Source organism: Protopterus annectens, chromosome 8.part0, assembly GCF_019279795.1.
Source record: "Protopterus annectens isolate FY-2018-M chromosome 8.part0, PAN1.0, whole genome shotgun sequence".
Lineage (NCBI taxonomy): Eukaryota > Metazoa > Chordata > Ceratodontiformes > Protopteridae > Protopterus > Protopterus annectens.
Window position 1 is genome coordinate 1,197,028,792 of NC_056741.1, and position 26,730 is coordinate 1,197,055,521.

Below are 26,730 nucleotides of genomic sequence, written 5' to 3' on the forward strand. Positions count from 1 at the left end.
AAATAACAGTGAAAAATACCAGTAAATACTTAACAAACAGTGAATCTAACAAAAAAGCTTTGTAAGCAGTGAAAATCTTTGGCTACTGCAGTTGTGAAGAATTTGAATAGCTACTGCTATAGGTATTTGCAACTTGCACAACTGTACTTTCTCTTTCAATCCACGCATCCCCTTCTCTCTTCTGCATCTACTTCAGTGTGTCTCAAGAGACGCTACAGACTTTTTGCATGGGGGGGCAGTGACAAAAGGACTGAAAGTGTGAGGTCTGCGGAACAAACAGGACAGATATGTGCATAGGTTCATAGGTGTTTACTTGGCTAACATCCACAAAAGCATCTCTCAGCCTAGTCACACATCCCAAATCTGTGACAAGTACTGGTACCCTTGATAAATGTAAGTAGAAGGTTGGGAGATGAAACATTTACAAGCAGTGGCCTGGGAGATGAACCACATCAATGTCACGAGATGATGACAATAATAAATGCTTTGAAATCCTTGAATCACCTCTGTTTCTTTCCCCAGGACCACTGCAAATTATTACAGACAACACCACAGTAATATTGTACACAAACAGTGGTGTACCAGATCTTAACCCCTTTGCAGTCTTGCTATGATAGTCTGGGAAGCTCTTTTCAGACTTGCTATTATAGTTTGAGAGTTAGCAACTCATCTCACTTCTCCTCATGCTTCATACATTCTCTCAGAGCATAACATGGTAGCAGACAAGCTAAGCAGGACCAGGACAGATCCACATGAATGGAAACTGCTCCAAGGGTTTTTCAGGAATTGAAGCAACTGTAAGGAACACCTCATAGAGATCATATTACCCTTTTTAAAACAGTTAAAAAGATTCATTTCCAAGAGACCTTGCAAACAAGCTTGAAAAATAGATGCCTTTACATTCCCATGGCCAGGAATGTTCTTCTGTGCTTTTCAACCATTTATACTTCTAGTCCCATTACATCATCTCATTCTAGTGTGTACACAGAGAGCATATGGAAATACCAACACCCTTAGTTTCTTAATCTTGAATTATCTTCTGTTTCTTTCCTCTCCACTAAAAAAAAATTGCACTTAATTCAGCTACTTGTACTGTAATTGTGTTCTTCCTGCTTTATTACCTTATTTTGTCCTGCTACTTTCTCTTCAGTGTTGCAGTGCTTTTATTCTTCTCTATTTATTAGTGCTTGTTAGTAGCCTGATTAAATTTGTTTGCTATTCTTACCCTCTTAATTTTGGTTTTAGTATTTGGGCTTCAGGCCAGTTATTTTACATTTAAGAAATTTTTTGTGGTATACACACTTGTGGACAAACCATTATCAAAACCATCTCTCCATAAGTCCATCCAAGTTTCAGAACACTATGTCTCGACAATTCCCATCAGTTTCTGCTGCCAGCCTGGTTGACTTGGGCATACTGAGACAGGGTAGCAACTGCCTCATGTTCACTGACAACCCTCTTCTCCTAGTACATAATTCTTCTACTTGCAAGAAATACATCTATATCAGTAACCTGGAATCCATACTCTCTTGCGCCACATTCAGTACTCCTGACAAAGAGGATATTGCCATCATAAACACCACACCACCCACATTACATAGCCAAGCACAACACACATATACACCTATGCAGAGGTCCTCAATAACAACTTACCTAAACAGCAGAGACCTCCAAAACACACTCACAAACATTCCACACACAACACCAAGCACATCACAGACAGCAGACAGCAGACAACATACCAGTGTCTCACAAACTCAGCCCATAAGGCATAACAATAAACTCACACAGCCCATAAGTCACAACAATAAACCAAACATACTAGTCATTGATGACTCATTTGTGAGACACACTGATTTCCCCCTTATCAGGCTCGACAAGGAGAAGATCATGGTCAGTTGTCTGTCTGGTGCCAGAATCTGCCACATCACTCATGCACTTAAGTCTCTCCACAACAGGTACAAGTATGACTCTGTCATTGCTCATGTTGGTGGTGGTGACTCCCTTTAGGTTCAAGCAACAGTGGTTCTCCCTTATTTTCAAACTTTCCAAGGGCAATTACCAAAGGTTTCCTCACAGAATAGACTTACACAAGATAGGGGTTGTTTAATACACCCTATCGTGAAAACATTTAATTAACCACCTGGATGTTAGAATATTGAAACTTTTAGGCACCTTTTTCTGAGGACATGCAGTGGGTACTAATTGAGACAAAAAAATGTTAATAGGAAATCATATATGTGCAAGTGGAAAAGATTTTTTAATTGTTACAAATTCAAGAATCAAGATACTTTTAAAGATCTGTTGCCTCTGGTTCTTGATTATTTGTGGGAATAATATACTCTGTCCTTTCTTACTTGTATCAAGATTTGCCTGTTGGATATTTTTCTTTGTCAGCCCTAGTATTTCCCCTTTCTACCTATCCTCAAGTCAAACAATTTTTGAGAGGGGTTTTACATATTTGTCCACCTAGAAAACAGGCAGCTTCTCCTTGGGATTTAAACTGTGTGACTGAAAAGCTAACTCTTATTCCATTTGAATCAACTCATCAAACTGATTTGAGGTTCTTAACATGGAAGAAAGTATTACTCATTCTTGTGACTTTGCTAGAAGAGTATCCTAGGTACAAGTTCTTATGCCGAGTCATCCCTACCTCATTTTCAACAAGGACAGGGTTTATTTGAGAATAAATCCTTCTTTTCCACCTAAAGTGGTTTCAGAGTTTACCTTGAGCTAGTCAATTAATCTCCATGTCTTCTATCCCATATCTAAAAAATGGTGGTGTTGGTGGTGGTGGGATTTCTCCATACTCTTGATATTTATTTATTTGTCTTTGTATATCAGGAAAGTCCTACTGCGTAATAACCATTTTCAGCAGAGGGCCGGGGAGAAAAAGCTCCATTTGTCTACATTGCATTATACTAAGTTCCAGTTAAACACAGTGTAGTTACATTTCTATTTACATTTATACACAAATTATAGTTAATTTATAATTTCTAAGATTTTACAGAGATAGCAATTACTAAAGAGCAAGTCCACATGCAATTTAGTGGATTGTACAGGAAGCAGTTATGTATAAAAATTGTTTTGCCATTTCAATGAGAGTTTGAGAGTATTTTGTTTAAGGAGATTATGTCCTGTTCGATTCTCAGCGAAAGCGTCTTCTGTGTGGAGACATGCGTGAATGGGCGTACCTTAGTTGAAGGTTGTCCGTCAGGCCTGGCAAGTCAGTATGTAAAAATCTACTGCCAATCATTAGCGGACCGGAGTTCCACTGTGGCAACCCCTAACTGGGAAAAGCCGAAAGATACAACAACATTTGGAGAGGATCATATGGTGAGCACAAAGTCTTACCCTGGTGATGAGCATGTGCAGGACCAGGATTGGTTAAGATGTTGTTTAAGCAGTGGTTTAAAACTATTGAGTTTGTCAGAGAGTTTTATTTGTGTGGGGATACTATTCCAGAGTTTAACAATGTATTGGAAGTAGAGCAAGTCTCCTGCAACATTGTTTGACTTATTTGTGAGTAGTAAGAATTTGTTGCTAGAATGGAAGTCCATTCTTGGACAGTAGAGCAGAAATAAGTTTTGTTGTGCAGGGCATTTTTCTGGATGGTGAATGAGTCTGTGTGTTGTAGTTAGTTGTGAATATGTTAGGAAGCTGTGTAGTTCAAGCCCAATAGATTGCTTTAAGCTAGGACAATGGTGGGTCCTATGAGGGGAAATACTGTAGCCAGGGAGTGTGTGGTAAATTTGTCACACCCACTACTGATGTAGCTTCATACTGTAGCCAGGGAGTGTGCTGTAACTTCATCACACCCACTACTGATGTAGCTTCATACTGTAGCCAGGGAGTGTGCTGTAACTTCCTCACACCCACTACTGATGTAGCTTCATACTGTAGCCAGGGAGTGTGCTGTAACTTCATCACACCCACTACTGATGTAGCTTCATACTGTAGCCAGGGAGTGTGCTGTAATTTCCTCACACCCACTACTGATGTAGCTTCATACTGTAGCCAGGGAGTGTGCTGTAACTTTATCATGCCCACTACTGTTGTAGCTTCATACTGTAGCCAGGGAGTGTGCTGTAACTTCCTCACACCCACTACTGATGTCGCTTCATACTGTAGCCAGGGAGTGTGCTGTAACTTCCTCACACCCACTACTGATGTCGCTTCATACTGTAGCCAGGGAGTGTGCTGTAACTTCATCACACCCACTACTGATGTAGCTTCATACTGTAGACAGGGAGTGTGTTGTAACTTCCTCACACCCCGCAGAAGACTTGTGAACTCTGAAATTGCTGCTTGTGGGAGATGCACATGTGCTTTGAAGCATGTGCAATCTCCCTATCAAGCAGTATACTGCTTGCAGTATGAGCTAACATGGGTCTTAATGCTGCTATTGCAGCAAGCCTAGGCACCCCCCCCGGATGGGTAAACCAATATCAGTCACTCACTCCCATGACTCCTATCCAGTCCCTTCAGTGTCCATGCCACAAGTTGAATGGGTTGTCTGGGCTACAGTAAGAGCATTTTCCCTCTGCACCACAGACTGGGTCGGGTCTATATTAGAACATCGAAGTTTCAAAACTCTGAATGTTCTAATATCGACCCCTATTCAGCGAAAGCTGAAAACATCGAACATACAGAACAGCAAATTTATTCCTAGGGAAAAAATTTGCTGTTCCAAAACACATACACACAACGCAAGCACGCCAAACAAACAGCAATCCACACACATACACCTAAAATCTTACACCTAATCCTACACTAAACTATACACACACCACTAACTATCCACTTACATTAACCCAAACCCTAACAATAAGATCTAACACTATCGTACACTCACCTCACCCGCACCCTAACCCTAACTCACCTACCCCACCCTAACCCTCACGTCCACACAATTGCACACTTACCTGACCCGCGCCCTAACCTTAACTCACCTAACCCTCACGTCCACACAATCGCACACATACCTAACCCACACCCTAACCTTAAGTCACCTAACCTGCCCTAACTCTCACGTCCACACAATTGCACACATACCTAACCTGCACCCTAACCCTAACTAACCTAACCCGCACTCAATCGCACACTTACCTGAACCCGACCCGTAACTTTCCCCCACAGCGCTGAAAATACCGAAGCAACAGAAATGGACAACCAAATTCTTTCCCTAGGAAAAAATTTGGTTTCCTGTTGCTTCGATATTTTCAGCTTTTGCTGAATATGGGTCGTTATTAAAACATTCGAAGTTTTGAAACTTCAGTGTTCTAATATAGACCCGACTGGGTCACCTTAAGCTTTCTCAGCAGCTGTGTCTTCACTGCCAAGTTTTCAGTACTATATTAAAGCATTGCTCACACTGCAATTTTCTATACCGTACTTTTCAATTTCATTGGCATCCTTCTGTCACATATTTCCCCAGACAAGATGGTTGCAGCATGTCTGATTTGTAGCTTTGACATCCTCATTCAGTTTTCCCTTCTTCTCAACCATAGCTCACAGACACTTGAAGCAGTTAACATGCGCCACTATTTTCTCTTATGTTTCATTTTTCATCTTCTTCTGATTTACCCCATTTGCCACCACAACCACTATCGTGTCTATACTTATTTTCATCCTATACGCTTTCAATTTTGCATTCTAGTCCCATAGAATTTGCAGTAGTTCTTGTTCAGTGTCTGCTTGTAGAGCCACATCCTGTCCATACAGCAGCTTTGTTAATCTGTCCCCTCTGTTCTTTTTGATGATGTAGTCCCTCATCAGTATGAACAGGAGTGGGTCAGACTTGAGCCCTGATGCACACCCGCTCTCACTAGAACTTCTAGAGAATCTGAACCCTATTCGAGCTTGAGTCCTTGTACTTAGTCTGCACAACTTCTTCCATTGTTTTTGGGTCTTTTAACTATTGCAAGACTGTCTAAATCAGCTTTCTTAGGACTTTAACTTACTTGTTATCCATTGTTTGTTTCACTGTAAACTGATCACAGACTTTTAACTTTCACTGTGATATTTTACCCAACACTGTGAAGACAATTGTCTTCTTGCAGTGTTACCAACTTCTTCAACAAAACCCTCTAGATCATAGCCTCAACATTTAAAGTCATACTTATGATTCTGTAGTTGTTGGGGTTGGTTCTGCTGCTCCCTTTATGGATTGGCTTTACTGTAACCATTGTCTAAACGTTTGCATGATATCTCTTTGCAGACAGTTGGCTGTATTTTGAGCAAGTGCAATTCATCCATTCCCTGAGACATCAGCTGTCATAACCTCTCAACTAGAGAGTCAAGTTGCATGTATTTAGTCCCATCTAAGCAACAATGTAATTATCTGTGGACATTCAACTGATGCATGATTCTTTTTCCTTTATCCTACAGTTTTAGAAAGAATACCAGAAGCTACATATATTGTTATAGGGGAACCTCTGCAACTACTGTAGTATTTGCCCTGAGGCTAATCTTGTAACTGTGAGAGATCCTGATTAAACCCTTCAACATTTTAACATGGAGCAGATCTGTGACACCTTTTTTCAGATGTTAATGCCACCAAGAATATGGTCTTTAAAATAAAAAACTTTATTGACACTGACGCTGTCATCTTGAATAAGTCAAAATTCAGCTGCTCAAGGACGGCATTGTGCTATCAAAGTGGAGGGATAACCCTTCTTGGTGACTGTAGATAAATTACCAAAGGTAAGGCCAACAGAAGGCAAGCAGTTATGGCAGATATGAACGTTTACTGAGACGTAAGACAGCCTGCTTCAAGGAGATCTGTAAGGTAGCATATGGAATGTTGGGTATCTGTACTTTTAACTGGACAATAACAAAACAAATAGGAGGAAAAGGGGCCTCAAAAGTAACTTCCACAAAAATCAAATAACGAAGCACCTGGAGCCACCAAAGTCCATGAACTTCGACTTTATTAACAAAACCACATACACAAAAAATGCTTAACTTGTTCACCGCATTTTTCGTCAACAATGTAACTTCCTCAGCAAAACAGACATCATTAAACACATCCCCCTTATATATAAACCAATCCCACATAATTATCCAATCACTTTGAAACTTGTATTAAATAAATCATCCAACAATTAATCACAAAGGAAGCATTTAAAAAAAAGATTTTCTTAATTTTTTTTTATAGCAATCTAACATAGTAATACACTATAATTCAGCCTACTATAAAATACATAATTTACATAAAAACACTATCCTCCTATAAAATACATAAATATAAAAATTCATAATAAAAGACATAATTGTAGTAGAAAAATTTTTGAACATAACATCTATGCGACTAAAACAATACAAGACCACCATCATGTGGTAATCAAACTTATTGCACCTAACCCATTTTTTAATTTACTACTAACAAGATATTCCTTCTAAGTAAGACACCTACTGACATTTTATACATTAAAAAATTTTTTCCTAAAAATGTAATTAAAAACCACAGCCATTTTTCACTCTTAATTTTAAAACAGGCACCACAGAAACATGTTCATTTAACCCTGGTATCCTGCAAGCCTCAAGAGCCAATTGCCAGTATAGTTCCCTCACCTCAATCCTGTTTTCCCAGTCACTTCCTTTAACCTCATGTGGGATTACTTCCAGAACAAAAAACATAAAATTAGCTTCCTTGCATACTATGCTGTGTTTGTATAGGACATTATTCAAATCCTGTTTATGAATCTCATATATATGTTCATAAATTCTTCTTTTTAATGCCCTCTCCGTTTATCCGACATAGAAGGAGATACACTTTTTGCATTCAGCTAGGTACACAATACCATTTGTTTCACAGTTGGCATAGGTCTTACTTGAAATTATACAACGACCCCCCATTAAATATTCAAAAATGTGCACGCTGATTGGTCAGAGTGCACGTTGTAAATCAGAGTTATAGTAATGGAAAAAGGTTCGGTCACCCGGACTTTTTCCATTACTATAACTCTTTTATTTTACAGCAATGGAGAACGCAAGATCTCCATTGCTTCACACTGTCTCGCTATGTTAAACGAGTTTAACATAGCGAGACAGTTTTAAAAAAGCAACAGAGATTCTTCGTTGCTTTTTTTAAAGCTGTCTCGCTATGTTAAACTCATTTAACATAGCGAAACAGTTTTTAAAAAGCAACGGAGATCTTGCTTTCTCCGTTGCTTTTTTCAAAACTGTCTTGCTATGTTAAATGGGTTTAACATAGCCAGACAGCTTTAAAAAAGCAACGGATATTCTCAGTTGCTTTTTTTAAAGCTGTCTTGCTATGTTAAACTCATTTAACATAGCGAAACAGTTTTTAAAAAGCAATGGAGATCTTGCTTTCTCCATTACTTTTTTCAAAACTGTCTCGCTATGTTAAATGGGTTTAACACAGCGAGGCAGCTTTAAAAAAGCAACGGATATTCTCCGTTGCTTTTTTAAAGCTGTCTTGCTATGTTAAACTCATTTAACATAGCAAAACAGTTTTTAAAAATCAGCGGAGATCTTGCCTTCTCCATTGCTTTTGCCCACAGCTCTGATGTACTGCGTAAGCATGCGCATGCACAGTACATCAGAACTGCCGCAAAATACCAGACAGCTGCGGAAGGGCAGCATGGAGGCATTATACAATGCCATTATTTAAGAAAAGTAATTATTTTTTTTCTTAAATAATGTCATTGTATAATAGCAATAACCCACTTCTGGGTGTGGGTAATGCTGGATTTACCCACGGTTGGCTTTGTTTGGCCACTCGGGCTTCACCCTCATGACCAAACCACACCAACCGTGGGTTAATCCAGCATTACCCACACCCAGGCGTGGGTTATTGCTATAGTAATCTATCCCTACACAATAAATAGTGACATTCTTTGTTCATCACATACTTGCACTGTGTACATCTGCCACATTTATATGTGCCCTTTTTCCTATTGTTTGTCACACTATAATGTGTACTATTTTCTAAGATATTTTTAATATTCCTATCCCTTCTGTAACTAAAAATAATGGGTTGCTTAAAAATTGTATCAAGGTCTGAGAAATCCGAAAACATTTTCCAATTTCTAACAACTATCTGTTTAATTATTCTAGACTCGCAATTAAAATTCAACATAAATGCACTATTATAGTTCTTTCCTTTAGTGCCTACATTGTCAGTATTACTTCCTTCATCACTTTGAAAACCAGTCCCTAAAATTGGACAAAATCTATCACCCATCCCTACAGTAACTTCCTCCATAACATCTTTGATCAAGTCTTCTAGGTATTTTCTTTCTAAACACATTTGTTTTAGATTATTACACTTCTTTGGTGCTGCACTAGTGTTGTCGCCTCACAGTAAGATGTTGTCCTGTTCTATTCTCAGCTAGAGCATCTTCTGTGTGGAGACATGCGTGAATGGGTGTACCTTCGTTGAAGGTTATGTGTCAGGGCCGGCAACTCGGCATGTAAAAATCTACTGACAATCATTAGCGGACCGGAGTTCTGCTGTGGTGACCCCTAACCGGGAAAAGCCGAAAGACACAGCAACGACAACACTCCTTTTCAAAGTCTTCCTGTACACTGGTCATCCTTGATACTCTAATATATTGTCCTTTGACTAGATTTCTCTTCTGTTTAAAAGGGTGAGCACTTGTGAAATATAAATAGGGGAAGTTTTCATGGAGGATCAATTTATAGTAAATAATGATGGTATTATTAAGGTAAATGAACATGTGTTTAAGTTTCAAAATTTCAACATCTTTAACTATAGTAGTGTTGAGATTCATGAATGGCATTTTAACCTTTTCATGAAAGGTTTAAAGTTCATCCCCAATTATAAGAGTGACATTAGTAAGATTTTAATTGATTTAAAACTGTTTACTAGGAAGAAAAATTTGGAACTATTGTCTGGAAATAATATTAAGATGGTAAGATATCCCTTCTCTTATGGTAATAAAGAGCTTAAAAAGAAAAGTACAGTTAATCCTACCCTACATCCACAGCTCAAAAAGTTTGAGATGGTGGTAGAGAGGGAACTTAGAGATGTATTGAACAAGTCAAAGATAATATCTAATTTGACTTGGCAGGACAGAGATGTATTGAAACAGCTGACTGAAAATAAAAATATAAGAAATTCAAGGCCAGATAAAGGTGGAGGAATGGTCATCATGGATAACATTATTTATGGTGCTGAAATGGAAGAATTATTAAGAGATGAGAGTAGATATGAAACAGTATCTATTAATGAGATTAATATTGCGTATTTGAAAATTGATTTTGCACTTAAGGAGCTTTTAAAAGATGAGTTAATAGATAAACTTTTGATTTCCTATATGTTGAGAAGCCATTAATCCCAGTTATTTTTGGTATCGTAAAAGTTCACAAAGACACTGAAAACCCACTAATTAGACCCATTGTTTCGGCCAATGTATCAAAAACATATCCATTGGCGAAACTTGCAGACTCAAAAATTAAAAAAGTCTGGCTAGACCAAGATTTTTTTTTAAAGATTTGTGGGATTTGTTAAGAAATGTGAAACAACGACTTTTTGACTGTGACACAATATTTTTAACAGTAGATATTGTTGACCTATTTTCTGTCATCCCACATAATGTAGGGGTGGAGTGTTTTTTTAGAAACACTGCTAGATACAAAGAACTATAACTGGAAATAATTGAGGGTTACTATGGAATTGTTAGAATTGGTTTTATCTAATAATTTTATAGTATTTGAAGGAGAGTTCTTTAGGCAGTTACAAGGTGTTGCTATGGGGGCCTGTTGTACCCCTAGCTTTGCCAATATTGTCCTTAGTACCTGGAAAAGGACATTTTTATTGATTCTACCTTATATTAACTATTGGAGTTTTTTAAAGAGATATCTGGATGATTTTTTTTTTTTTTTTTTGGACTGAAGGCAAGGGTAAATTAGAGGAATTTTTACAGTACATTAACAGTACTAGCAGTTTTCTTAAATTTACACATAATTTTAATAGAGGCAGATTAAATAATTTAGATGTGACCATTTATAAAAATGATGCTAAGAAAACATTGGAGTCAAAGATTTTTAGAAAAGAGACATTTTCCAATTCATATTTATATTTCACCAGTGCTCACCCTTTTAAACAGAAGGGAAATCTGGTCAAAGGACACTATATTAGAGTATCAAGGATGACCAGTGTACAGGAAGACTTTGAAAAGGAGTGTAATGATCTAAAACAAATGTTTTTAGAAAGAAAATATCTGGAAGACTTGATCAAAGATGTTATGGAGGAAGTTATTGTAGGGAGGGGTGATAGATTTTGTCCAATTTTAGTGACTGGTTTTCAAAGTGATGAAGGAAGTAATACTGAAAATGTAGGCACTGAAGAAAAGAACTATAATAGTGCATTTATGTTGAATTTTAATTGTGAGTCTGGGATAATTAAACAGATAGTTACTAGAAATTGGAAAATGTTTTCGGATTTCTCAGACCTTGATACAATTTTTAAGCAACCCATTATTTTTAGTTACAGAAGGGATAGGAATATTAACAATATCTTAGAAAATAGTACATGTTATAGTGTGACAAACAATAGGAAAAAGGGCGCATATAAATGTGGCAGGTGCACACAGTGCAAGTATGCGATGAACAAAGAATGTCACTATTTATTGTGTAGTGATAGATTACTTTCAAGACCTACACCAACTGTGTTACAAATGGTATTGTGTACCTAGCTGAATGTAAAAAGTATGCCTCCTTCTATGTTGGAAAAATGGAGAGGGTATTAAGAAGATGAATTTACGAACATATATATGAGATTTGTAAACAGGATTTGAATAATGCCCTATACAAACACAGCATGGTATGTAAGGAAGCTAATTTTATGTTTTTTGTGCTGGAAGTAATCCCACATGAGGTTAGAGGAGGTGACTGGGAAAACAGGATTGAGGTGAGGGAACTATACTGGCAATTGGCTCTTGAGGCTTGCAGGATACCATGGTTAAATTAACATGTTTCTATGGTATCTGTTTTAAAATTAAGAGCTGCAAGATTGTGAAAAATGGTTGTGGTTTTTAATTAAATTTTTAGGAAAAATGTTTTAATGTATAAAATGTCAGTAGGTGTCTTACTTAGAAGGAATTTCTTGTTAGTAGTAAATTAAAAAATGGGTTAGGTGCAATAAGTTTGATTACCACATGATGGTGGTCTTGTATTGTTTTAGTCGAATAGATGTTCAAAAAATGTTTCTACTACAATCATGTTTTTTATTATGAATTTTTATATTTATGTATTTTATAGGAGGATAGTATTTTTATGTAAATTATATATTTTATAGTAGACTGAATTATAGTGTATTACTATGTTAGATTGCTGTAAAAATTGTTTAAGAAAGTCTTTTTTTAATTGCTTCCTTTGTGATTAATTGTTGGATGATTTAGTTAATACAAGTTTCAAAGTGATTGGATAATTATGTGAGATTAGTTTATATATAAGGGGGATGTGTTTAATAATGTGTGTTTTGCTGAGGAAGTTACATTGTTGACGAAAAACACAGTGAACAAGTTAAGCGTTTTTTCTGTACGTGGTTTTGTTAATAAAGTCGAAGTTCATGGACTTTGGTGGCTCCAGGTGCTTCGTTATTTGATTTTTGTACTTTTAACTGGCCTATGTTCCACTTCATGCACCAGATAAAAAAAACATTTCTTTTTGCCAAGTTTCCTTATATTTTGTTTTCCTGATCTCTTTTAAAATTCTCAGCACAATCCAAGAGTAGAAGTGTCAGAGTGGAAAATCATATAGATTTTCCAGGCTTTCAGCCTGAATTTCTTCAGGATGGGATGCTCTATGATTATGGACCACTGAGTGAGCATTTTTATCCTCTATGTTGGAAGATATGGTGGTTCCTTAGCCATCTGGGCCACAATTGCAGAGGTTTCCATCTTGTTTTGGTACTAGAAGTAGATGGAAGCAAAAACCTAACCCTTCTTCCCAAGTCAATGCCTCCTGTGCTACACATTTATATAGCAATTACCAAACTATGGATAAAGCAAGATGATGGAGACATTCCTGTTAAGGCTGGGATGGTATTGAGCTTTGTAATGTATCTCTCAGTTATTATTGTCAGCAAACAACTGCTTGAAGTTTTCCTTGGGCAGGCTTCCCATGAAGTCTTTTTTTGCTTTCCAGTTAAGATAACTTGAGTGAGTATAGGAATGGCTTGAGAATTTGGGGAAGGAGAGAGCAGTCAAGCTGCTTAAAGGAAAAATCACTTCCTTCCTACCTTTCTGTTTTGTCCTTTTTATTTTTCGGTATGCCTGCATCTTCTCAGACTTCTTATCTTTAGCCAGATGACCTCTGGGCTGGTATCTAAAAAAGGGCCAATATTTGCTTTGCTGTACTGGGGAGGAGTGAGTGAAAAAGTTGCTTCACTATTTGCATAACCACACTTTTTTCTTCCAGCTTCTTAAAGATGTCACAAGACGGTTTGCCAAACTCCTTGTTCAAGGGTAAAAGGAGTTAAAGGAGAACTCCACCCTTTCAAAGAGAGTCAGGTGGCAACCCTATCAACTAGATACAATGATACTGTTCATAAAAAGATCTTTTATGCTTTGCGTGACATTATCCCAGAAAGGGGTGCATATCTGTTACATGCAGATCCATTGTGAGAGATTCCCACTGACTTTGACTCAGTCCTTGCATTGTCAGACAGCAACCATAATATACAGCTGAATTTACTTTAACATACATTTACTATGTGCCTTTGCATTAAGAACACTAAGAAAAAGAAATCAGAAGTACTTAACTGTGTTTAAATGTGCGAGCACACACACACACACACACACACACACACACACACACTATATATATATATATATATATATATATATATATATATATATGGGTCCACTACAGAATCCCGAAAGCTCATAATCCCGAAGCCCAAAATCCTGAGACCAAAATCCTGAAAATTCAAAATCCCGAAAGCCCAAAATCCTGAAACTCAAAATCTTGAAAACACAAATAATGCTAATATGTCACTATCAAGACACTAATATCTACCAACTGACCCTGACCCTAACCCTAACCCTAAGGTCCATTACTATCGCACACTCATCTGACCTGCGCCCTAACCCTAACTCACTTAAACCGCCCCCAACCCCAATATTTGTCACTATTGCATACATGCCTAACCTGCACCCTAACCCTAACTCACTTAAACCGCCCCTAACCCTAACATAAAACCAACCGCACACTTACCTGAACCCAACGCATGACCTAACACCACAGGGCTAACAATAGCAAAGCCACAATGACGTCAGTATGTCCATTTTCTGTTTTCAAGATTTTGAGTTTCAGGATTTTGGGCTTTCGGGATTTTGAATTTTCGGGATTTTGGTCTCAGGATTTTGGGCTTCGGGATTATGAGCTTTCAGGATTCTGTAGTGGACCCATATATATATATATATATATATATATATATATATATATATATATATATATATAGTGTGTGTGTGTGTGTCTGTGTGCGTGCAATATCTATGCATACAATGAATTATTTATAATAAACAACATAGTATACTTAAGCATTATTATTTTATACAAAATGTTGCTCAATGATTTACTTGGTCACTGTCACACATTGGCTATGTGTTCCACATGCAATCTTGGCCAATGTCTTTCTGTCAGTATTTTTTTTTTCTTTGTTTTGATTGTATTTTGGCTTTACCAGAAAGGCTCATCCAGACTCTGCTACACTTTGCTGTGAAGGAAAGGTTAGTTTGCTTTTATTTTTTGTATTACTGTATTGCCTTTCTATATTTTGAATACTGCAGTTTGTTTTCTTTACCTTGTGTTTTGCTTGCATTCTGTTTTAACAGCATATTAAAACTTCAAAAGAGACCACAGCTCTCTCTGTTCCACTGTCTTTCTAGTTGCCCGCCTCTTATGTTAATCTGACCATATATCTAATTTCTCTCTACTTTCACTGGCTTATGTGAGTAATCACAAAATCATCATTTTTGAAATCCCACCCCTTCAATTATTTAAATTTATTGGCCATCCTACAGTATTTCATAGTACCAAAATACAAAAGTGACCACCCCTTTCAATCCATCTTGCTGTTTTAAAAATAGTAACTCTCCACTAAACCTTAACTTTTTAAACAGGTAAAACTCAAGTTACCTACTTTCACATCTAACTTCTCTAGTGCACACTGCAGAGTGCATTCTTTTCAATCTTACCTTTATGCATCCCTGTGACTAGCACTTTCTCTAATACCTGCTGGAAAGCACTAGGAAGCCTTAAACTCATACAAACACTGAACTCTCCTTGTTAAAAAGGAGAAATTAATAGTAGGCACTAAGCCTATAATTGCAAAGTACCTTGCTAAGGAAACAGGTCCTATACTTTACAAAGAAAAAAAAAAGCCCCAAACCAGGCATGTCCAAGGGTCAGCTTCCGGTGATTTCTCCTGTCCACCTGGTGAATCTGGGCATACTGGGGCAATGCAGCAATTGCCTCATGTACACAGACAACCCTCTCCTCCTACCACCCAACACTACAACCTGTGAGAGATGCACTTACATAGCCAAAATGGAAGCAAAGCTCTCTCCACCCAAGATTGTGCTAAACAGTCAAGAGGAGAAGGTTAACACCCACACTACACCTCAAGCAACACATAGCCCTTTTAAACCCGCACCACCAACACCCACATATAGCAACACTAAATCCACATATGCAGAGGCCCTTAACTGTAACCTGCCCAAGCAACAAAGACCTCTGAAGCTGAAACGCAAACAAACACCAGTCACAACCAATGTGTCACATAGTTCACAACACCAGTGTGCCACCCAGCAACAGCCCCGAAGGCAAGACAATGTACCTAACACTTTAGTCATAGGTGACTCTATAGTCCGGCACACTGATGTCCCTCTCACCAGGTTGAATAAGGAGAAAATTACAGTCAGCTGCCTGTCGGGTGCCAGGATCTGCCACATAACGCATGCACTCAAGTCACTCCACAACAAGTACAAATATGACTCTGTCATTGTCCATGTTGGAGTGAATGACTTGAGACGTACCTCCCTGGACTACATGAAAAGAGACATGGAAGAGCTCTCGGATCATGTGGCCCAGGCAGGTATGACCCTAGCACTGAGTAGCATCCTGCCTTCGCCCAGAATGATACCACAATATAAGGATAAAATGATTGACTTCAACAATTGTCTAAGCTTATGGTGTCATTCAAAGGGGATCCAGTATCTGTCTGCCTGGGATGACATGATTGACAGACCACGATGCTTTGTCAGAGATGGTCTGCACCTGTCGCCCCTGGGATTCAGGTTACTGGCTAAGGCTCTTGCCACCCCTATAGTGCCTTTTTTAGGCAAACTTCAAAGGACAAAACCACCACCGTAACAGGTACAAGCATGCAAAATCTGAAGGTAATGCTACTCAATGCTAGAAGTCTAAACCTCAAAATGCACTCTCTCGAGGCACTCCTAAAAATGGAGAACATCGATATCCGTGCAGTAACTGAGGCCTGGTTTAAGGCTCCAGAGAGCACCCCTGCAATACCAGGCTACAACTCTTACCACACTTTTCGGCCACCAAACCAGGACCGAAACACTAAAGGTGGAGGAGTGTCAATATTCACCAAAGATATTCACACCACCAGGCTAGTTGGCCAACACAATGTGTCTGAAATTCTCCAAGTGCAACTAACACTAGGTAAGACTGCAATCCAAATTGTAGCTTGCTACAGATCCCCCACCATACCCCAAGATTCTCACTACACCTTTCTAAACATACTGGAAAATATTAAGATAGAACCAAACACCCTAATACTGGGTGATTTTAACTACCCTGCTATTAACTGGGAAAACTACTCATGTCCCAACACCTTTGCGCAACGGTTCTTGGAATTCATAAATTCCAATGCCCTGGATCAACTAATCCATAGTCCCACCAGGGGCTCCAATATCCTAGACCTGGTCATTACCAACATGGGAAATCAATGCTCCATACCTATGGTCACCCCTCGTTAGTCAGGTCTGACCATAAGCTAATCACCCTTAACATCCACATCCCACCCCACCCCCAGTAAAGAAACCACCATAAAAACTTCTCCGAAGCCAACTTCATGCTACTCAAGTCAGAAGTGACAAACTTCATGAGACCCATGCAGACGGAACTGAAAGTTCAACTGCTGAATCCTACACTAAGGCACTGTACGAGCACATCCACTCATGCATGAATCGTGCCATCCCAAATAGAACCAAAATGCTCTCATCCAAAAAAGGAAGCCAATCTGGTGGTCCCCTGCCATAAACAAACTTTACAACAAAAGGAAGAAACTTTTGCAGAAAAGAGGAAAATCCCAGGATGCAAAAACTCCCTTACTAGCCTCAGTAAGAAACTGAGATGCCTCATAAAATCCTCCAAAGCTAGTTACGAAAATAAAATTGCCAAAGATTCCAAAGACAACCACAAAGCATTCTATAACTATGTCAAGAATCTAAATGGCAATACTCAGATCTGCTCTGAGCTAAAACAGAATGGCATTAAATATACTGATCTGAAGGATATTGCCAATATCCTGGCAGATCGATTCAGTGCCAACTTCACCCCCCTCTCACCCCCTAAATGGCCCATCTCAGTACCGGAAGATTGCCAAATTTCAGTAATAACGGCCACCCAGGTACAAAATGCACTCTCTAAAGCCAAGAATACAGCATCCATGGGACCAGATGACATCCCGGGCTGTATACTACATGAACTACAATATGAAATGGCACCTCACCTAAGTGTCATGTTTAATCATAGCCTCACCTCAGGTTTCGTGCCCACTGAGTGGCACAGAGCTACAGTTATCCCAATTCACAAGGGGGGATCCACCTTGGATCCTGGAAACTACCATCCCATCAGTCTGACAAGCCTTATCTGCAAGGCCATGGAGCGTATTATCATGGAACTTATAAACAAAGACATTGGCAACCTTCAAACACTGGACCCCACCCAGTTTGGGTTTGTGAAGGGCCGATCTTGTCTCCTGAACCTGATTGACTTCTTTGAATCAGTCTCCAGAGCCATGGACAAGGGTAAGGTGGTCCACACAGCCTAGCTAGACCTTGCCAAGGCCTTTGACACCATCCCCCACTCTGGAATCATAGATAAACTTACTAAGTTGGGCATTAATCCCTATGTCACCCAATGGGTTGCTAAATGGCTTACTGATAGAACCCACACTGTAAAAGTAGCCGACTCCAAATCCAGCTCCAGACTAGTGACAAGTGGAGTACCTCAGGGTTCAGTCCTGGGGCCACTCTTGTTTGGCATCTACTTCTCTGAAGTACAGGTCAACACTAAGGGACTCTGGCTAACAAAGTTTGCAGATGACTGCAAACTGGGAGCCATTATTGAATCCCCAAATGATGTGGATACTCTACAAAAGGGCCTTACAGAAACAGATGCTTGGTGCCAGAGCCATGGGCTCAAGCTCAATGCCAAGAAATGTATTGTTATCCCCTTTGGGAAAAAACATGTATCCATGAATTATCATATAGGTGGCAGTACACTAAACACAGAAAGTGTGATAAGAGACTTAGGGACACAGGTGGACAGTGGTCTCACTTTTGATAACCACATCACCACAACAGTCAGGAAATCCTTCTATGTGGCACACCTCATCACGAAGGGCTTTTCATCCAGAAAAAAGGAGGTCATTGTCCCACTGTACTCATCCCTCATTAGACCCATTATAGAATACAACGCCCCATTTGGTATGTACCTCTCAAGACATCTGCAACAACTGGAAAGGCCTCAGAAATACCTCACTAAAAGAATCACAGGCCTAAAGCAGATACCCTACGCTGACCGCCTTAAAAAATTCCAGCTATACTCTGTCGCATATCGTCTACTCAGAGGTGATCTCTGCTTAACATACAAGGCCATGTCAAACCCAGAGCTGTTGGACATGCTACACTTAAAGAAATCCCAGTCCCTCAGAGCTACACGCTCCGGGGATCTAAACCTTGTCATCACAATAAACAAAACTTGCTGGAGGGATAGGTTTCTGTCCCAGAGACTCCCCAGACTCTGGAATAGATTGCCCATACATGTCAAGCAGAGTGCCTCTTTGGACCTCTTCAAGAGGAACCTTGACGATTGGATGGGAGAAAGGAAATTCACCCCAGGGATCACGTCAGTCACCCTGCTAGACAGGGGTCCAGTGCATTTAATAATTGTTGTTATCTTTGCCAGTGTAGCTTATGTTGTGGCTGAAAAGGGTCCTGGGACCATTTCAGTTTCCTGGTTACCAAAGTATAAATAAATACAAAATAGAAAAAAGGAGGGGGAACATGACAGAAATAACTGAGGAACTAGTAAAGCACATTTTAAGTCTGTATCATTCATGAGAGAGAAAAATCCTCCCACTGAAGGCATTGGGAAGTAGCAGACAGAATAAGTTTAGAGTCCTACTACTTGTTCATAGGTTCATAGGTTCATAGGTAGATACTAGGCTATCTGCCCTAGGGCATTTATAAGCCTAGCCAGAGTGTATTTGGCTTCCGCCTCCCTATTAGATTAGCCTACTGTGCCTCTGTAAAGTAGGTCACAGAAGGTACCCTTTTAAGATTAGTTTACTGTGCCTCTGTTTAGCAGGGACACAGAAGAGATCCCGAGGTGAATTTGCGATTTCCCATCCACGCATCCAGATTTCGCTTGAAGAGGGTCAGCGAGGGAATATGTCTAACATGAATTGGGATTCTATTCCAGAGTGAGGGGAGCCTCTGGGAAATGAATCTGTCCCTCCAGCATGTCCTATTTATTTTTGTGCTGAGGTTTAGGTCCCTGGAGCGTGTAGCTCTAAGGGACTTGGATTTTTTGAGGTGGAACATGTCCATTAATTCTGGGTTTGACATGGCTTTGTACATCAGGCATAGATCGCCTCTGAGTAGGAGGTAAGCAACTGAGTAGAGCTGGAGTTTCTTTAGTCGAGCTGCATAGGACATCTGTTTGTAGCCCATGATCCTCTTGGTGAGGTACTTTTGGGGTGTCTCCAGTTGCTGCAGGTGTCGGGTAAGGTACATCCCAAAATGGGCATTGTATTCAATTATGGGCCTGATGAGTGACGAGTAGAAGGGCACAATGACCTCTCTTGATCTAGATGCGAAAACTTTTGTGATAAGGTGGGCTATATAGAAGGTCTTTCTAACCACTTTGGCAATGTGATTATCAAAGGAGAGATTACTATCTACGTTGGTCCCCGAATCTCTAATTACTTCTTCCGTACTTAATGGATTACCACCTATGTGGTAATTTGTGGGCACTTTGTTTTTCCCAAAGGGGATGACTATGCACTTTTGAGCATTTAGCTTGAAGCCGTGGCTCTGGCACCAAGCATCCTTCTCTGTGAGACCCTTTTGGAGGATGCTTGTGTCAGCTGGAGATTCGATTATGGCCCCCAGTTTGCAGTCATCTGTGAACTTTGTCAGCCATAATCCCCCCTACTTTGTCATTTGTAAATGTACAGCAATGATTATTTACTGCAGTGAGAGTTTTCGCACCTCAGCATGAGAGTATGGGGGAGGGTTTATCAAGTTTGTTAGGACTACAAAAGACTCCTCTTACATAAAACTGTTTTTAATCTGCTTTCTTTTGCTGCAAGTAGCTAACAGCTATTTATAGCATAGAAAAACTCTGGAAAACAGATAAATGAGGCTTAGTCAGGTAAACAGAGAAGCAGCTCTTTAACAAAAGATGTGTTTAGATGACAGTGCTTCACAGTCCTGCCATTATATTTTAATGGCATGAGATAACAGCACCTCTTCCTTATGTCTGGCATGAGTCATATAAAGAGGACTTGAGATGTATTCTGGGAAGAAGGAAGGAAAGCAAGAGAACAACATCACGTTACCAAGGCAGGCCCCATCATCCGCCATTTTGAGAGAAACACATTAAAATTGTAAAAGAAGCACTTGGAGTGATTTTGAGGCATCAAAATAGCTCAAAAACAAAGATACAATTAAAAAAATATATATTTTTTTGAGTTCTAAGGTGGAGTTTTCCTTTAACTATTAACCATTTCCCAATTATATCGTCAGATAACACCTGTACCTTTGGGGAGGTACCTCATGACTGATCCCATAACCACTGCCCTAGAAACTGCATCTATAGCATCATTACCACACTTTGTCATATCCCCCTCCCTGGGACAATGGAACAAATGTTAAGATTTGTGACTTGTGAGAGAAACTCATATTGAAGTTTTGCACAAATGTCACCTATCTGTGTCAGCATTTCACTATGATTTTGTATATCTCTGCCAGCTTATTGCCATAAAATGTCTAAGGAATACACCTTCTTACAAATGTATTTTAGTACTCTGATTTCCCTGTTGGTGAGTAACATGTCAGACACTGGGACAAACTTATCATCTTTCTATGCCACCAGGGAAATTTTGTCAAGGTCCACCAGTAAATTGTTCTAATGATATTGATGTGTTTGTTGGCCTCTGTAATACTGGTCTCTTTTCTTGGGTGAAGGAGCTGGACAGCCATATTGTAGGGATGATGCAAGGTAGGCATACTCAAAGACTTTGAAAACCAGAGAGACTGCTGTAGTTTTCAGATCCTCCAGGTCCAGGAGATAAAAATATGTCTTTTATTCTGTCAGCATTTCATTAGTTTCCAAATTAAAATATTACCACAGATTACTGGATTTGCCTTCAAAAGGCACATCATCTTCTGGTGTACCAAGTGAGACAGAGATTCCAGTGTTCTGAGCCATATCCAAGGGAGATGCCAACCAGTTTCTACAGGCCAATCTTCCTCGTCCTCCTCTTCTTCTTTTTCTTATTCTTCTTCATCAGCCAATGAATATGACCTGAGTGTTTCCCTTTTTTGTTTAACATGATAAGGGAAATATGCACCAGAGATCACTGCTTGCTATTCCAGGAATCATTCTTCCATTAGAAACTTGAGGTCCTGAATAAACTGTATTTGATAGTCATAGCTACGATATATTTGGAATTGAGTTCTTCCTGATGTGATGAAAAGATGCCCATTAAACTCAAATTGTCAGGTTCTCTACATTCCTTTAGTTTATATCAGAAGTATTCTACAGAAGTGAAAGACAGAGGACTTTCTATGTTTTTCTTTTCATCTGCAGTCTGTGATCAGAGGTCCACTGCTCTAACAAACACTTCTTACAGTCCACTTTCTTTCTGGAACTCAAACCAGGATGCTGTACTAGGAGGTACCTGTATGTTTCCACCTCCAAAGGTATAAGGTAAAGGTCAGCAGAAGTACTGAACACCACTATTAGTCACTGGAAAACTAACTTGCAGGTTGAGGTGCTTTTGTGACTGTGTGATGCTGCTATTTTTTTTTCTCCCTGTTTTCTTTCTTGATGATCTATTTTTGCTCAGTATACTTATGCTGATGCTAATTCTTATGGGTCATCTTTGGGCAAGGCCATCCCTCAAAGTAGTAGAAGGCTACTCTAATATCTATAACATGGCATTTGATTTCTTCTGCATTAGCTGTGTTCCAATTGTGGCTTCTTTGTTTATTTATTCTGGTAAAACTACAAATTTTGCAGTCTAATGCACATACAACACTGCATTAAAAAGACCCATCAAAAACTAAGCCTACTCTATAAACACAAAAAATCCTCACAAATGAATTTAAACTCTTTCTCTGGCCTATCTTCTACCCACCCTTTTATATGACCCCCCAATTCTCACTAACTTACAAGCTAATCTCTTGGCTAAGCTGGAACACACTTATAATAAAATTGCTCGATTTGCATCAAATAAACCCTATCACTCACACCATTACCTATCTCTAAAAAACCTTCAGTGACCTGAATTGCAACAACAACTCCTTCTGCCTCAGCTACACCTAACTCACAATATCCTTAACCGGCTCAATTCCTGTGCTGCTCTTGCAACACTCATCTCTCACTGCACTCCGAATCGGACACTCTGCAGCTCTGATCACCTCCTTGAGATATATAAACCCAATAAAAACATTGGCAAACTTCTCTATAATCACTCAGTTGACAAAGCCTGGAATAAACTGCCCCTACATGTAAGACTGATTCCTGACACTTATTGTTTCAAAGAAACATTAAAAGACACCCTATTAAACTCCTGGACCTACTTGGGTACTGACCCAACCTAATCTACTTCTCCCTTGCCTTCTCTTTACTCCTCACCTTAATTTTTTATAAACCTTGCACCTATTTCCATAAAATAGACCATATGACTTTCTTCTTAAATCCTGATATGATGTCATATTTTATGTTGATCTTGCTTCATGCTATTTGTAATCATTTGATGTTTCTGTATGGAATGTAACTATATACTCTTATAGTTTATTTGAATTTCTGAAATGCTTAAGGATCCCTACATTTTGCAATAAATGTATTAATAATTGTATTGAGATTAGTACAGTAAGTAATTGCATTATGACTTATGGTATTCTTCTGTCTATACCATGTATGTATAGTTATGGAGCTTTTCTCCTTGGGTCTCCACTGAAAAGGGGCATCTGCCCAGTCATGCTTACCCGGTCAACAAATGTCAAAAGAAATAAAATAAATAGATAATGACAGGTGAGATTCTTCTCTACAAAAAGGGGACTTAGGATCTTCTTCTTCTTCTTCTTTCGGCTGCTCCCGTTAGGGGTCACCACAGCAGATCAACTGTTTCCATTTCTTCCTGTCCTCTTCATCTTGCTCTTTCACACCAACCACCTGCATGTCCTCTCTCACCACATCTATAAACCTTATCTTAGGCCTCCCTCTTTTCCTGTTACCTGGCAGCTTCATCCTTAGCATCTTTTTCCCAATATACTCTGCATCCCTCCTCAGCACATGTCCAAACCAATGCAATCTTGCCTCTCTGGCTTTGTCTCCAAACCTTCCAACCTGGGCTGACCCTCTAATATACTTATTCCTAATCCTGTCCATCCTTGTCACACCCAGTGCAAATCTTAACATCTTCAACTCTGCCACATCAAGCTCTGACTCCTGCCTTTTTGTTAATGCCACTGTCTCCAACCCATATAACATAGCTGGTCTCACTACCCTCTTGTAGACCTTCCCTTTCACTCTTACTGGTACTCGTTTGTCATAAATCACTCCTGACACTCTTCTCCACCCACTCCATCCTGCCTGTACTCTCTTCTTCACCTCTCTTCCACACTCACCATTACTCTGAACTGTTGATCCCAAGTACTTAAACTTGTCCACCTTCGCCACCTCTACTCCCTGCATCCTCACCATTCCTCTATCCTCCCTCTCATTCACACACACATATTCTGTCTTAGTCCTGCTGACCTTCATTCCTGTTCTCTCTAGAGCATATCTTCACCTCTCCAGGGTCTCCTCCACCTGTTCCCTACTCTCACTACAGATCAAAGGGGACTTTGAATGATAGTCTTTAAATGGGATTGTTACTTTCCCTCATAATACCTCTCCACATTTTCCCAAGCAAGCTTCACTGGCAAGCAATTCCATTACTGAGACATAGCAGAAAATGCACAGAAGGATATTCATTCCCTCCAACACAGCTCTATTGAGTGTCTACATTTAACTCCCAGTGGGCCTGGCTTGAGCCTTTAAAAAATGAAGTTATCACTTTACAATTCTAACAAATACTCATTGACATAGGTCAAATATCAATACAATTGTGTTTGCCATCATGTATGCTTCAAGATAAACTATTCTGATATCCTGTTTGTAGCATGGTTTTGGAATTATTAATGTAAATATGAACAAGCAATATTTGACGCCTAGAGGCGCAGTAGGAGGTAACTGCAGATGCACCTGGAGACGTCACTCGGATGTAATGAGTTGGGGGCACTTATCTTTCAAAGATCCTAACAGGAGTTCTGGGGTTGTAGGCCAGACACGAGCAACTGCAGGGTTAGCTGTGAGAAGTGAGCATGTCTGCACAAAAAAGGAACAGAAGATGACCAAGGCCAACATTGCTTTTTATCCCAGATGGAAGAATGTATCTCCAGATGGGGAGAACATCACCCTACATTTTGTACAAGCAGAGCTCTGGGAGTCGGGTCAGTCATTTGGACATCGGTCTGCAGCTGATTTCCATATGCAATGAATTCTATTGCAATACTGAGCTATATGAAGAACATCTTGCTATTCTGTTATATGCCTGCTCAAGCTTATGTTTTGTAGACACAAACAGTCAAGTCAGTAGAAATGATAGTAATTGTTTTTCACAAGTGCAACAGACTTATATCATGACATTCTACACAAAAGTTTGCATAATACTAAAAAATACCAGTCTCTGTCATCTGGAAAACTTACTCAAGAGATATTAATCTATTATTGTTTGTAGTTCTTTAAATGTTTCTCCTGCAGCACTATTTATTGACACTTGCATTCTACCTCAGATTACTGTTTGTTTATTTATTATTTAATGTTTGTTAAGCAGGTATGTGGACTAGTTCAAAGAACCTTTCCAGCCATGACCAATACCAAATGGGCAAATATAAGATACAAACAAATGAAAATACATATAACATATCATTCTCAGTGTGCACGTATAACTAAGCAAATTCAAGGTACAGTCAAATGGAAATACATATGCCATTTTCAATTATCATACACAAAAACCTAGGGCAGTTAAGTAACGAACAGCACAATGTGCAGGCAAGTTAACAATATCTAGAAATAATAGTCACCAGTAGAGATAGTAAGAAAACCCCCCACCAACAACACAATTTAAGATATGGAAAAAAATGTGTGTGTATATATGTATATGAATACGTATCTACTTCACAAGCTCGAAGTTTCAAAACTTCAAGCTGCAAATGGTCGAGACCATAAGATCAAAGTTTTGAAACTTCGCAATTGTAATAAAAAAAAAAAAATAAATAAAAACAAGCATTTTTTTTACGTTTTTGCAGGGGGCAAGCCCCCCAGCATCCCCTGCTAAATAAATATACCAACTGAAAGATCGCACTACAGGGAGGAAAATGGTAAATTTCCTGTTCCGTGCTATACGACGATCGCCATTCAAAATGTTTGAAGCTTCAAAACTTTGATCTTATGATAACTTGTAAACGGATGGTGCCAAAAAAAACTAATAAACATGTAACAAAGCACCTTAAACGCACAAGTGGCAAGTTGGCAAACACAGTTTTAATAGTCAAAGTCCAACAAACACAAGCACAAACACCAGACGTCCCCAAGAGCAAGATTAACGTTCGCAGTGTAAATCTCGTTTTCGTCATCAACTTCGTCAGATAACAAGATGTCTCATTCATCCCCTTTTATGCATCCATTAATTAAAATGTAGCCAATTAAATTGAAATTCAATTAAAACATAAACATTTAAACAGTGTTCTGCATCATAACTGACAACAAAATGCAACCATATAAAGAGAAACGTGTTCAAAACATTTAAAAACATTAATACGATAAGTATCTTATAAAAAATCTTGTAAAAAAGTACATATATATATATATATATATATATATATATATATATATATATATATGTGTGTGTATTATAAAAACATTAAAAGTATCCCTATACTAATAATTAAAACTAGAATCTAACCAATTCAGTAAAAGTATCCTTAAATAAGCTAATGGTTCCTTCTAGTGGCAAATTCTAAAAAACAAATAAATATTGTATAATGAATTAACTTTGTATTTAAATTGTCAAAAATATATACATTTACATCTAAAATGACCCATTAAATATAAAATATAAAAGGTAAAATGTGAGAATGAACG